Source organism: Castanea sativa, chromosome 4, assembly GCF_040712315.1.
Source record: "Castanea sativa cultivar Marrone di Chiusa Pesio chromosome 4, ASM4071231v1".
In the NCBI taxonomy this organism is placed as follows: domain Eukaryota; kingdom Viridiplantae; phylum Streptophyta; class Magnoliopsida; order Fagales; family Fagaceae; genus Castanea; species Castanea sativa.
The window spans coordinates 7,006,456-7,022,268 of NC_134016.1; the positions used below are offsets into that span (position 1 = coordinate 7,006,456).

The window sequence follows — 15,813 nt, forward strand, 5'->3', positions numbered from 1 at the left end:
CATTTCTAAGTGGAGTTAAGATGTATGGTATTTAAATATCAAATAAATATCACTTGTTTCCCGTCTAATTAAAAATGTGAGAGAATTGGAAGATTCAATTAAAAAAGATTCTGATATCATCATGAAAGGTGAAAAAAAGTGCTATATGAGTGATTTTTCACCACTCTTTTATTTTTTTGGTAAAAGGTATTGCAAATCCTAGAGAGATAACCGACTCCATACACATACAAGCACATTTTCTTTCCTTTTGAATAAACAAGACAATTTTAAAATAAAAATCATTCAACAATTGTCCTCCACTCTTCAATTTTAATCAAATTATGGCAAATGGTGTAGTTCTAAAAGAATTGCAAATGACCTTGGAAATCTGTTAATAGATAACAATGCATCTTGATTAATGAACAATTCAACTAACACATTGTCGATGATGTTTTTGCGACAAGGGCAAAAAATGCAAGATTAGCACAAATCTTCCCTTGGGTTCTTTAGAAATTTTTATTTGTGGAGAATTAGGCCCAAAATTCCAAATTTATAATGAAAAAAACGTTAATCGTTCTTTAACAGGAGAGAAATCAAAATGTCATAACTAAAATACAAGAAAATGCAAATAAAGTACACAAGTCTGAAACTTTGACTTACAGTCAACGAGAAGAGAAAATTGAGAGAGGTTGTGAGGAATAGAGGGAGGTTTCCCTGCACCCATATTTCCACCCCTAAGTTTTAGAATTGTAAGAATGTTGGCTGGCTAAATGAGTTTTTGCTTTAAAGTTTCAGCTATGTGGGTAAAACGTGGTTGGTCCCTTTCGAATTTGATTGGGGCCTTTTGTATTGAGTTTTGGGTGCTCTAAGTGACTGATTTTTTGTCAATAAAAGAAGTTTTGAACCCCAAGGTCTCAATCAAAGAGGCTATTGAGATTAGCTTTAATTGGGTAAAAAGGTTGGCTTTCCTTTTGCATAATTTGGTAAATGAAGTGGCCTAAATTCATGGGCTGATGTTTCCTAGACATGGCAAATCCTTGGAGTCTACATTCGATTGTTGTAGTAGACAAGGCTAGCCATTTAGGTTCAACTATGTCTTTTAGGCAAAAAAAGTGTAGAGCATAAAAGTTATGCCACAGTCAGCCAAATCATAAAAACTCTTTTGGGGTGAAAATTTCGGGTAAAAGACCTCCTCCATGAGCTTAGGGTGCTACTAGTGTCCCTTGCCCACTTTGTAGCACTCATGCTAAGCTCATACAAAGGGCCAAAAAAAACCGATCCATGCCCTCCAAAACCACACTGCCTCAATTTCCTCAATATATAACATGGACTTGGGTCATGTTTAAAAGAATAAAATATAATATACACATGAATTAAGCCCACAATGAGATTAGGTTCAATTGAATCAGAATGTGTCATGAAAGTGGGTATCATCACACATTGGAAGTGTTTCACATGCAAAAATCTTTGGCCATTGTAAAACTTCTTAAAAGGATTTTTTTTTTATAAATATTTTGCAATTGCCAAAAATAACTAAAATCATGACTTTAATCACAATTTCAAACTTAATAACGTGACCACGGTCACAATTTAACACTGTCCATTGTCATTTTTTTTTTTTTTTGGCTAAAATGAAAATTTCACTCTCCAAATTTGACTAATATTTATTTTAGTCTTCTAATTTTACTTTTGTACAATTAAATCTTTTAAATTTTAAATTTATTCAATTCAAGCTTTTTGTCCAATTCCGTTAAAAATTTGTAGTGAAGTATGCAATTAACTATAAAAATAAAATTCTCACTTAAAAATTCTAAAAAATATTTTTCTTAATTTTATACTCCTTCATCCCACTTTGTTTGTCCTGTTTGAAAAGTCAAATTTTTTAAGGAAACATCATTTATTGTCTTGTTTGCCTTATAAAAATGTATAAATTTACAAAATTACCCTTAAATATATTTATCAACTTTTTTTAAAAAAAAAGTTATTCTTAATGAGGCAACTAAAAAGGTGCCCTAATTAGATTGATTTTTTATAAATATTAGTTAGTTTTCTTTTCAAATATTTTTGAAAATAAAGTAGGGGTATAATAGGAACATTAGTAAACTAATTTATTTTTAGAAACATGATAATATTTTAGGACATCCCATAATGGAATAGAGGACAAACAAAGTGGGACGAAGTGAATAATTTTTTTTCATGTGAGAAAACTATTTTTTATGTGAAAATTTTAAGGAAATTGGAAAAAAGACTTAAATTGAATAAATTTGAAAATTGGAGGACTTAATTGGACTTAGAATGTGCAATTTGCATTCTAGCTTCTTCTTTTTTCCAACTCCACCCATTGTAATTTTTATCTATCTTATCTTTTTAAATCTAATAAACCCTTTTTTTAAGAAGAAAAACCACATACTTTTATAAAAAAGAAATCAGCCAAAGTCGGCTAAAAATACACCAATAAAGCATGGAGAAACATCCTCCATCCACACAGGAAAATCACTAATAGGCCTCACATGTTTAACTAGATTATAAGTTACAAAATTACCTAATTTGTGAGTATGAGAGACGGGGATAAAACAAAAGGCATCCAAAAAAAAAACTATCCAAAATTTTTTTTTTTAAGAAACAAAAAAAAATGCTATGTCCACAACATTTTAACAAAAAATCTCATGTGGTAGATTGTAATTGGTTGTTATGAGTGAGGGAAAAAATAATTTAAGTTGTAGATTCAAATTAGAAGTAATAACACTTTAGCACCTATAATTTGTTCTGAAACTGTTGTAAAAATGTAAAAAAAAAAAAAAAAAAGTAAAAGTAAAAGTAAAAGGAAAAAATCCAATATAAGAAATAAGAATTAGCTCTTCCGAAACTCTTAGGCGGTTCTGTAACACAATTTTCGACCCTAATAAGCCGCTTATATATTCGGGCAGAACAGAAGGTTAGGGTTTCGACTCTCGAAACTTGTATCTGGATCCAACATCCATCTTCGCCACGAATTTGTTTTCCGATAATTCCTGCAAAACTTTTATCTGGTAATTCCATTTTTCCACTTTTGAAAGATTTTTAGCTTTCAATTTTCGTCTATTCATTGTTTGCGTGTGCTTATTTTTCTCTTTCATTCAAGTCTCTTTTAAACTCGATCGCTTATATTTGTAATGCATAAGGTTTTTTAAGAACTTGTAGTCACTCATAGTACCTTTTGATCACGCACGTAGTTTGTGAATGAATTCTTATATGCTAGGGTTTTGAAGCTCTTTTTTTTATTATTGATTTATTATATATTGTTTGTTTGTTTTGTGAATTCACAGGAGAAAAGCAATGGATGAGAGCAAGCATAAGGAAAGAAATAGGGAAAACAAGAAGAGGGAACGTGAGAGAGAAGAGAAGCAGCACAATGATGAAAAGAACCCCAGAATGATTCCGAAAAGAAAGGAGAATAACCTGACCCGTGAAGACGCCGAGTTAAAGGATGAGGAGGAGCAGCGGAGATTGGGTGAGGAGATACAAAGCGGAGGAGGAGAGCGCAGGAGTTGCTGGAGTACTTCATGAGAAAAAATGAAGAAGCTAACCTGGTCATGAACTATGGTGTTGAGGAGCTGGAGATAAATGATTTCCCCCAGAATGCTCGATGGAGGCTTACCCGGAAGGAAACTTTGGTCCTGATTTCGGAGTGGACTGGAGCTGCTATTGGTACCAGGGGCCAGTATTTCGCACCAGGTCGGATCCCAGGACCTGGAGAACGCAAGCTTTACTTGTTCATTGAAGGCCCTAATGAACAATCTGTCAAGAGAGCTAAATCAGAATTAAAACGAGTTTTGGAAGACATCATGAAGCAGGCATTATAAAGTGCATCCCATCCAGGTAGATACCAAGTCTTATAAGTGGAAGAATTTGATTTCAATTCATACCTGCAGCCATTATTGGCATAACATTATTACCTGCTAATTCTGTTGGATTTAAGTTGAGACCCCAACTTTGGTTATTATATGCTTCTTGGTTAATTTATGTGTTGGATAAATTTCTGTTAACTATAGTTTTTTACTTACACAAGGGGAAGAGTTGCCATTTTGAGCTAGCTCTTTTTTTCTTTATAGGTAAAATTAATTTTACTGAAACGAGACTACCTACTGAAAATGGTCACGAAGTAGCCTAGAGAATTACAAATGGAAAACTATCTACACATGGATTGAATCTATGAAAGAATGAATAGAGTTACTATCTCTGAGATCTGACACAAAGAACCTCTCATAAAGAGAACTAACAAAGGATTCTTGCAATTGTGTTGATCTGCACTCCATGTCTTCAAAGGTACGTTGATTTCTTTCCCTTACTCTGCCACTCACACACTAAGTCAAGAACCTTCTCTGGTAGTACCTAGTAAACCCCAAACATCATGAATATCAAACTCCACAACTCAGAGGCCACACTACAATGAATCAAGAGGTTATTTATGCTCTCTCCACTACAACAGCACATACAACACCAACTCACCATTGTGTAACCCCTCTTGGTGAGGTTCTCGCAGATAAGAATTCCCCCCTAGCTGCTGTCCACACACACACACACAAAAAAAAACAAAAAAAGAAAAACCCTTCCTAGGAGCCTTGGTTCTCCCAATGGCTTTCCAATGGAAGGAAATAGACTGTGAGCCCCCATAAAAACTCATTAAATGATCGAACAGTGAAATCTTCACTATTTAATTTCCATCTCATCCTATCACTCCCCTCTCTAGTGAGCTATGAGAACCTAGTAGATGGAAAAACGAAGCCACTCTCAATCTCCCAATCATGAAAATTTCTTATTGGCTTGGAAGTTATGGCATTTAAAATAAATAAATAAATAAAAATCATTACTAGTGGCTTGGGACTTTTGTTTTGTGAGTAGTGCAAGAATAAGCTCTTACAAATTATCACTTCCCATGCAAAACAAAGTAAATAAAAAGCACAAAAGTTCGAAGTAGAGTAGTTTGCTCTAGCCATGAGCTGAACGAGCACACCCACAAGGTAACAGATTCTCAACATAAAACAACGTTGTGTGTATCTGTTCCCCATTTTCTATATCAATTGACTTTTTTTAGGTGCGCTTGGATTAACGTTTTGTTAATCCCCTAAAAGGGGCAAAAGTATGGCTGTATGTAGAAAAAAAGTAAGGCTTAAGGCTTTAAAAAATTGTGTACAAACAAATAAGGTAATATTCTAAAAGAAAAAAAGCCAATCCAAACAATTGTTAATATGATTCCAACCCAAAACTGACGCCACATGAGTAATTGACAATTTTATCTGCAACTGATCGAGTGCTATTTCCATGGAAGACTTCTATGTTATTAAACAAAAAACATGGTCCTTTAGGTTCTTCAGGTTTCTTGTATTAAAAAGAAGAAGGCTTTGGTTTCAGAGATCATATTCATGTTCTTTCCTTCTGCTATCTAACTATCAAGAAATTTGAAATTTATACTATAGTTGTTTTCTGCTTGGGAACTCATTCATCTATTATCGACCATATATGGGATTGGTCCATGCATGTCCACATAATACTTTACTGTTAGTTATGTGATTGCAGTTGTTTTCAGGCTTGACTTACATGCATCAATTTGCAACAAGATAATTATAAAATTATGGATGTTGTCATGTTATCTTCACTTTTATTATCCTTATAATATATGTATCTAGTCACATAGAATGAAATATAGCTGCATATTTTCATAGAGGATGATTACATCCATCTAATATTGTTTATTTACTCATTCATTTGTTGCCCATTAGATTAGATCATGAATCTAAAGAAGGAAAATTGGAAATCAGAGGAGGAATAAAATATTCAAATTTCAATCAGATGTAGTCTTCAAAATGTAGTATATAGAGGATAATGAAGAGTCCTTAATTACTTTAGGTGGCAAAGTATTTTATTTCTATTGCTATGGCATTGTATTGCTGTCTATAATGTCAATGCACAAGCAATTATGGTATACTTTTGGATGGTTTATGTATGAGAAACTGGAACCAATTTATAGATGGATAACCAAGCAACTCAGACTGAGAATGTACAAGTAGTAATTTGGCAATAGTAAAATGTTGATGTTTCAGTAATTTAAGTACTAAAGCAAGAAAACAAATTCTTCACCAGGATTCATTGGTATATTTTGTTTTTCACGTGTTACTTTTCTCCTCTGCAAAAATCACTTAGTCTTACATCTTCCTTTGCCTGTCATGCACTTAAGGCTCCCTTCTGCAGCAAAAGGTCAATTTTAATTTTTTGCTACAAAATTGTAATTTGAAGATCTTATTGCTAGAATAGTTCGCCTTTTGGTGGTAATACAGAAATAATACAATGTCTTTCTTGATTTTTATTTCTTGGCATTGACATCTTGGGTAAGTTTGTAAGATCCGACTCCTATAGAGTTGAGAGGACTAGAAATTACGTGGAGTATTACTTACAACCCAAAATGGAGGATAATCGTGGGGTGAAACTAAGGAACCACAGTAAGCGTTCCGATCGAGTATTAATATTAGTGGATTGAGCTCTTTGAATCCAATTTCGCAAGATTAAAATGACATACTTCCTAGGATTCTGATCAACTAGGAGGGTTGATCAAAGGCATTCCAAAGATTAAATTAATTTTTGTGTTTCTAAGCTTGGAATAATAATATAGGAAGAATTTGCTGCTTATATGAGGATACATCTCTCTTTTTGAATTGTGGTGATCAGTCCTATGGCATTTGTCCAAGACTCCAAGGCTATAGTTGGGGATCTGCCACTTTGCTTTAAAATTAAAAGGAGTAGAATTTGGTCAAGGTATTAAATGCCCATTTGACGGGTTAGAAATGTTTTTCCATGCTTATATTGAATTCTGAAGGAGCTCAGTAACCAAGCTATATATGGGAGCTTTTTGGTCCGAGGATGGGTACTCCACTACTCCCCCAAGTCTAGAGACTGGTTACTCTTGTTTGAAGAACGCCTCTGAGTATGTGGCAGCTTTAGGCTTTAAAAGGTCCTAGGCTTACCCCTTTAATAATTTACATTGATTAAGTTAAATATTACTATAAGTCTAAAGCTATTTCTAATGTCACAACATTTAAAATTTAAATGATACAAAACTATATACATTGTTAAATAGTAATTAAATACAAGAAATAAAATCATATTCCTGAAATTTAAAAGCTTCACCCTCATAAATTACTTACACCATATGCATGATACCTAGCTAAAAGGGGTTTGCTCTGTGCTCTCCCATTTGGGAGAGGGCAGGAGATCCTCGGGGGCTTAGTCCCTTTATAGGGGTAATCATACAGACCAACCCAAAGGGTTGTAAACGGTTTCAATTGGTTGGGTCGATCAAAATCAAGTGCAGAGGATATGGTTTATTCAAATGGTCAGTCAGGTTTATGTGTATAATAAAATTTTGCTCGAAAACCTGATCATCCAACCGATATTATACCCACATATCTCCCTATATTTTAGAGGTGTTGCATTTTGATTTGGTGCTTGGAATTTTATCTTGATCCATCCATATGTAGCTTTCCCATCTTCCCTTATCAAATAAAGCTTATCTTTTCTTTTTTCTTTTTTCTTTTTCTTTTTTTTGACTTGTCTCTTAATCCTTTAATTCCCTAGACTATCAAATAAATAAATGGGTATCATGAATAATCTGGGAAACATGAACATGCCAAATTGGGTAATAGGGCGGTTTGGTTAGGCATTCTAGGAGTTTAAGAATGTGTTTTTAAAATCCAAAACTCTGTTTCGCAACAACTCTTCATAATTTTATTATTATTATTATAAATGGGGTCAAGTTTAAATCCAGTGTTTAGTGTTACTGAACTCATTAAAATGATAACATGTGTCCACTTTTGAACACGTGTCACCATCTGACCGGGTCTAGTGCACTGAATACATTGAACCTAAACCAAGTCCTTATAAATGTGTCCATGTTGAATGAAGATACTACGCCAACACGCTTGCATGCTTGTTCCGTACGTGTGTGGAAAAAAAAATTAATGGGGACACAACCCCTGAGCACGGTTACAACACAACTATATGTCCCAAAAATTAACATAAAAATGCTTGAACCTGGTGCGATCTCCCTCTCTTGTGTTCTCTTCAGCACTGAGATAGTCTCACTCTCACTCTCTCATTGTTTCCCTTCTTTCTTTCTTTTTTCTTTTTTTTTTTTCTTTTTTCTTGGCTAGGGAATGATTATTGACTTTTGCTTCTATATTTGTTTGTTTGTTGTTTTATTTGTTGTAATATACAAATATAACCATATTGTGCAGATCATTTACTTGCATTATTTCAATTTATTAAATTGAATTATTTGAACTCTTTTTATTTTTTTTACTTTTAACATCATTTAATGGGTATAAATATTAAATATACTATTTTTGCAATCTATTATTTGCTTGTTGATGCTTATCTTTAAATTTTAAGATGAAGTCCCCCCCCCCCCCACCCTCTATTTGTTTTTTTTTTGAGACGAGCAGTTCTTTCTAATTGAATCCTCTAATTTGGTAATCCTTTCTAATTTACTCCCCTAATTGTCTCACATTTTTAAGCCGATGTAAGACATGTAACATTTAAATGCCACACGCCTTATATGTGGTAAAATTTTGGAGATAATTAGAAAATTTAATGGGAGGGGTTTGTGTGGTTTAAGGTCTATGAGTGTATTATATATTCATGACACCCATTTACTTCTTTATAGAGTAAGATGGAAGTTAATGTCTCTCATTACCAGTTTACCAGGTATATGACATGGTTTGGTGTTGTCAAACAAAATAGGATAGAGCCGCATTTGGATAATTAGGGCCTGGGTCGATTGGGACTGAGCTAACAGCTTTTGATTCAATCTAATTGTATCACCCCCCATATCTGATACAATGATTTATCTTTATGTTTTCACTGTCTCTAATCTGGATATGAAAGAACGTACCCTTTTTTAAAAATCACATCCCTCATGAAACACTGTGCAAATCAATGGTTGAGCTTGCCTTGTTACGGTCCGCCTGGAAATACTTTCATTACAAATTGGCGCGTGACTCCTTGAATATTTTAGTCACTGTTAAGCATGTTAATATGCGGAGATTTGCTTAAATGAATTTTGTGTCTGATAACATATTTCTATGGCAAAGTTTTATTTCACCTGCACCTTGTTTCACATGCTGATCAGGTAACGATTTTCCTCTTTCAATGTCAAAAAACAAGTGAGGGTAAAGAAAAAAAAAAAAGAAAGGAGAGCACTTTGATATGCGATTCTTTTTATTTTTGAAAGGGAAAATGGCAGAGGCATGAAACGGCTTTGTTAAATATAAACCGATCATTAAAAAATCTTCCTAACTCTATTTAAAAAGAAGCGCAAAGAAATAGAGAGAAAAATTGAACCATGGCACCCCAATCCCATAAGATAATTGAAAATCACACGACTACATCAGAAAGCATACATAATTTACAACACAAAGCGTACTTTTGATTACATTATTGGATTTCCACATAACTCTTGATAGATTTAGAGGATGATGATGAACAGTTGAACACTCTTCTTTATTTATGCATATGGGCTTTTAATCCTTCATCAAGTAAAGAAAATGTGCAAATTTTGTAGAAATGAAGCCAAAAAAGTGTAGTATAAATTTAGTAACTCGGTGGTGGTGATGACGAAGTAGGAGTTGATGGTGTAAACACAAATTTCTCAATTGAAGAAAAATCAAACAAATTGAAAAAAAATGAGTTCTACAAATATATTTTTTGTATTAATCAAGTAATCAAGTAATGAGTTCAATCTCAATTTTGACAAATGCTCCTCTGATTCTATCTTCTTTATGGTCTTGACTCAAACGCGAAACTTTCTTCAATTTGGTTGAAAGATGGATCAAATGGTCTTCACAACGAATCTCTGGCTTTAAGCTTGTTAGAGATTTGTTGTCCTTCAAGTTCTTCAAGCCCTTCGAATGTTCTTCAAGTTCTTCAAATGTTCTTCAAGTTCTTCAAAGATGCTTCAAGTTCTTCAAGGATTCTTGAGACAGAATTTCTCCAAAGCTTGGGCCTCTTCAAAACTTCCTTTAAAATGAGAGGGGATGTCCTCTATTTATAGTGATTTTAGAGGATAAGCTCCACTTTAAGTTGATATGCTTGAAAGTATGTAATAGACTTTTGATTGGCCCAAATTCTTCTTAGAGATAATTATCTCTATTTATCTATATCATATTTTGATAAAGATAATAATCAACAAAGATAAATCATTATCTCTATTTAGTTTATTTTAATAAAGATAATTATCCATAAATTTTGAATAGGAAGTTTATCTTTATCTTGTGGGCCAAATGACATGTGGCAAATTTTGATATGCCAGTGTGATGTCAATTTGGATGACACATGTCATTATCTAATTTAATTAATTTAATGACATTAATTTGGAATTTGCCACTAAATTTTAATGTGGCATTTTATAATTGGCTTAAAATTTTGCCTCTTACAAATGCCCCCTCGAGACTTGGTCATTTTCACAATTTTGAACGTGGGAAGTGATCAAGTCTCGACAAATTTCACGCTTTGATGCAACTAATTTCAGCGCCTTTCATATATACATATTTTTTTTCTTTGCCCCATATCACAATGATCCTACTGTTGGTCCACTGCCCAAGTAGAGATTGTCTAATGTGATAGTAGCCACGTTCAAATCCAATGGCCAAAGTATACCAAGACTCAAAAGAGTTCGAATGTTACTCATTTATAGAGTTCCAATAGAACTAAATTTCAGATAAGTATATGACTTAAAAGAGTCCTAATGCATGCAAAACTCCACCATGCAAGAATCCACGTTTTTTTTTTTTTTTCTAGTCCAAGTTGAAGAAGAATTCCCTTATATCATGACTTAAAAGAGTCCTAATGCATGCAAAACTCCACCATGCAAGAATCCACATTTCTTTTTTTTCTAGTCCAAGTTGAAGAAGAATTCCCTTATATCATGACTTAAAAGAGTCCTAATGCATGCAAAACTCCACCATGCAAGAATCCACGTTTTTTTTTTTTTTTTTCTAGTCCAAGTTGAAGAAGAATTCTCTTATATCATGACTTAAAAGAGTCCTAACGCATGCAAAACTCCACCATGCAAGAATCCACGTTTCTTTTTTCCTAGTCCGAGTTGAAGAAGAATTCCCTTCCTATGAAAAGATAATCTCAAGAAGGAATTGGTTTCCTAGCTAAAGTGGTCTTAGATTAGATAGGTTGGAATTAAACAAATAACCTGAGACTTCTTGATATCAGTGTCCCAACTATATAAGGACTGAAATTCCATCATTTGGATAAGCCCAAACTTGCTTATTTAATTGCAATGATGATTTTTTTTTTTTTTTTTTGCACTTTCTTAAGCGTAACAGACAGGAGTTAGTGTCTGTTGCAACTTAAAATTGTTTTTTTTTTTTAGAATTTAATTCCCAACAGATTAACGGGATTCACACTGCTTTATCCATTCCATCAGGTACAAGAATTCTTCTTTATTTTGACTTCTTTTCCTGGCCAATTCAGTCTTGACTGGATGAGTTTTAATTGCAGTTAAACTCTATCTGACCAGCACTATAAAAGGCCAGCTCCAGCCGCACATAATTCACAATTTTTTTTTTCATAGTGTGTAAGCTCAGAAATCTCAAAAACAATTCTTGGAGAAGGCATAAGATTTTTTTTTTTTTTTTTCTTCTTTCTCAGTCAAGTAACTAGGTATACTCTCCTCTTCTTATAATTTTTTCTAAACTAATATCACATATGTATGATATTTAGTTCGATAAATTCAATGTACACTAGTTTCTTCATATAATCTTCACTACTTGACGATTTTCTTTGCATGCAGCGGATCCATCTTTAAGGATTTGGCGTTAAGTTTTGCAAGAGTTCAATCACACAAACCTTAGGAGGTACATTCTTGATCAAAGCTTTTCACTTGTGCATGTCCCTTTTTTTTTTGTGTTGTTTCACCTCCGTTTAGGATAGGCAATATGATGACTTAGTGGCACTACAAAGAACTTGCAAGAGTTTATTTTGTTCCTCAAGCCAAGTAGCTACCAAGACAACAACCTCGACGAAAATCTTGACAACGAAGTCTATCTGTGATGCGAAGACTTCCTTGCAGACAATCTTGACAACGAAGTCTATCTGTGATATGAAGACTTCCTTGCAGACGAAGACAACAACGAAGTCTATCTGTGATACGAAGACTTCCTTGCGGACGAAGACAACAACGAAGTCTATCTGTGATACGAAGACTTCCTTGCGGACGAAGACAACAACGAAGTCTATCTGTGATACGAAGACTTCCTTGCAGACGAAGACAATCTTGACAACGAAGTCTATCTGTGATACGAAGACTTCCTTGAAGATGAAGATTGCATTGAAGAAGAAGGCTACTTTGAGGATGAAAATTGTCTGTGCCAGGATGTGTGTCCATTGATATCTTGCAGTGGAGCAATACTTGCATATGAAGATATAATAACTTTGCTTCTTTTTTTCTTTTTCTTTTTTTTTCTTTTTTTTTTTTATTGCATGTCCATGCCCCCTTTTCTTTAACCTTCTTTGCACAGTAGTTTATATTCTTTTGTACACATTTTTTTTTTTTTTAGGTTCGCCCTTTCATCATGGTGCTCTTCAAGGACTTCTCTTCATCCGGAAAGAAGTATCTCGTTGTTACTAAAGAATCGAATGACACTAAGGAAGTAGACATATCAATGCTCGTTGAAAGGCCGATTATTGGTCGATTTGCGGAAAGGTGGCCTGAACTTAAAGACTCAAGAGACATTGTGGAGTGGACCTATGATGTCTCTCGGAATTCTGATTCCCCCTCTAAAGCGTGGTCTTTACATAGCTCTCTTCACAAGAACACTGCAGAGTCTCGTTATCTAGTGACTCTTGGCCGTCGTATAATTTCAGGCGGAACACGTTGGGGCACTCTTTTCAAGATCAATGGAGAGTGGAATTACATACCTCTATATTGGGAATGGCTCGAAGATGTTCTTTTTAGAAGCAAGAAGACTCTTGACAAGGCCCATATTTATGACGCAGTTTCAGCATCTTTGTACACATATGATCGAAATGCTGATGTAATGCGAGCATTTTGCGAAGGATGGTGTCCACAAACCAACACCCTCCACACATCACTTGGTGAGATGTCTATCTCACATTGGGATTTGTATCGACTTGGCGAGCTTCCTATCTTTGGTCGTCTTTACGATGAAGCCATCCCTTGCCGCGAGGAATTGACAGGAAGTGACGAGGTAGAGAGGTTCATCCCAAAGAGTTGTGAGCACCTATTCGCGGCCTTTCATCTTCTTAATTCTAAAAAGGAAGGAGAAGACCCGCGTGTTTCGGCGAGCGATTGGGTTAACTTTTGGTGTAGATATGGAATGAAATATTCAAAACCACCAAGTCGAAGGACAAAGAGGTTAAGTCGTGCAATCAAGACTCATAATCCTAATGGTTCGCTTAATAAAATTCAAGGTTGGTCCAAATGTGGGAAAAAACCTTTTATTGAACTCAAGATTGAGGATGGGCTATGGGAAGAGACCTACTTAGCTGCATTACTTTCTTGTTGGCTTTGCACCTTTGTTTTTCCAAGTGAAGATCCCAATACAATTCGCCCTGGAACCTTCAAGATTGCAAGCTTCATGGCAACAGGTCGCCCTTTTTGTCTAGCAATACCAGTTATAGTTAGTCTCTACCGAGGACTAAACAAGATTGCTCATTCTTCTCCAATGATTAGTCGTTCAGGTGCCTGCTTCCCTATTCATTATATTTATGGCTGGCTAGGTCTTTATTTTAGGACTCATTATGAGATTGATGTCCCAGGACCCAAGATGGTTGTATATTCTGGGGAAGGAGGGGCCAAACACTTTGATGAACACGAAGCAAGGAAGTTGATACAAGGTACTTCTATGCAATGGGACGCAAATTTGTATGTCAGGAATAGGGAGGAGACTTTTCTTGATGATGGAGGACTTTCTTGTAATTCATCGTCATATTTTATAAGTATTCGTTCTTCTTACTTGTCTATGCGTCAAGAGGGTCATCTCATAGTGGAACCTAATAGTCCTTTTCGGTTTAGCCGTCAATTTGGACTTTGCCAAGACATTCCAGGTACCATTAAAGAGGACATTCGTCAAGGAACTTTGGATAAAATTGTGGAGTTTTGGAGATTATGTACTCTCTACAAGACTGGTTGCAAAGCATTCTTTCCAGTGCCTCCTACCCCAACTAATTTCAAACTTCATAATACAAGTGGCTACAAAAAGTGGTGGAATCATATTCATGGGAAGTATCTTGATGATGGTGTAAATATTTTGATTGCAAGTGCACATCCTCCTCCTTCCAAGAGTAAGGTAGTTCAACCTATCAATGTCAAGAGCAACAATAATAAGGATATTCGATTACCCAAAGTTCATGTGGCAAACACCATCTCAAAACCTGTGAACCACCATATTCAGCCCAAGGAGTCTCAAGGTGTCACAACTAAATTGAAGAAGCCTCCTCCAAGGGCCCCATCTGTTGAAAGATCCTTAGAAGTGCATGATGCATTTGAGGGAGGAGCAAATCCAGTCCTTGAAGAAATGAATGATGATAATGATAGTGATCATCATTGGAATCGGACTAAAAAGCCCAAATTGACAATACCTATCAACCCAAATTCCCTTAGAGGCATCACAAGTGCTCCTGAAAACCTTGAGGGTGCAAAGGATCAGGTCTTTTTTTTTTTTTTAGAAGAAACTTTCCTTTTGTTTATGCAAAGTATATCTTACATGAACAATGTGTATTTGATTGCAGTCTGGTCAACAAGTTTTGAACATGGAGGTTGACAATGAGGCGGCTTTTGAGAATAACTCCAATCCACAATCTCTTGCTATATCACCAAGAAACAAAGTTCAGGTATTCATGATTAGTCTTTGACTCTTCTTCTTGCTTCTCTTCTTTTTTTTTTTTTTTTTAAGTTACTCCTTATGAACTATGTATTATTATTATTATTTTTTTTTTTTTAGTCCGATCAACGAACCTTGCCATTGGACATTGATAATGATGTGGCCTCAAATGATAGTGAAAGTTCAATTTTCGGTCCACGGTCATCTACTGCATTGCCAAGGAGCATAGAAGAGGTGGCTAATACCGATTCTAGGAAGAATGTTACAAGATCTCCTCAAAGAACTAAGTCTTGTGCCCTTGAAGTTTCTGAATATAATCCTAATGATGAAATTTTGAAGCGCCGCATTGATCTTGCATTGAATCTTTGGAAAAGTCTTCAACAAAAGATTGTTAGAACTCCATTTAACAAGACATATTTACTCCTTGATGGGGCTAACAAGATTTTTGAGGCCATAACAACCAATCAAGCTATTGATCCTTCACCATTAGAAACATTGGTTGCAGAATATTTCGATAAGGCCAATACTTTTACATCTCTACAGTCTTCCTTTTCCTCATGTATGACGCCCGAGCAGCGTGACAAAAAGTTGACAGAATATAAAGTTCAACTTGATGATCAGCTAAAGGTAGAGGGTGAATTATTAGCACATGGTGAGGCACTTAAGGATGGATTAGTGAACACTGATTCTATAATAGCCGAGCTTCAAGAAGAACTGAAATTCACCCATAAGCAAGAACTTGAAGCTTTCGCCCTTGAAAATGATGAAAAGCTGTCAAGCCAAAAAGTAATTGTTTCAAACATTCGAGAAGAGATTTCTTCCGTAGAGACTTCTCATACTTTAAGCAATGCAGACACTGAATCCTTGGAGTTGTTAGAACACGAATTAAGGACCGCCCGTGATGAATTAGAGAATTACAATTGGAAATATTGACTTGTAATAGATAATC

The 15,813-nt window shown here is 35.0% G+C and overlaps 1 long non-coding RNA gene across 3 annotated transcripts; it reads left to right on the top strand.

Moving 5' to 3' along the window:
* The first annotated feature begins 2,857 nt into the window (after window positions 1-2,857).
* On the top strand, window positions 2,858-14,797 carry LOC142631112 (uncharacterized). 3 transcript variants are annotated; one of them, XR_012843515.1, is made up of 5 exons: window positions 2,858-3,008; window positions 3,285-3,837; window positions 4,071-4,284; window positions 11,813-11,876; window positions 14,773-14,797. It is a non-coding gene; the product is annotated as an uncharacterized LOC142631112 (long non-coding RNA). The 3 variants fall into 3 exon arrangements; XR_012843516.1 differs by lacking the exons at window positions 11,813-11,876; window positions 14,773-14,797 and adding an exon at window positions 9,572-9,625; XR_012843514.1 differs by lacking the exons at window positions 11,813-11,876; window positions 14,773-14,797 and having other exon boundaries at window positions 4,071-6,502.
* Window positions 14,798-15,813: the final 1,016 nt, after the last annotated feature.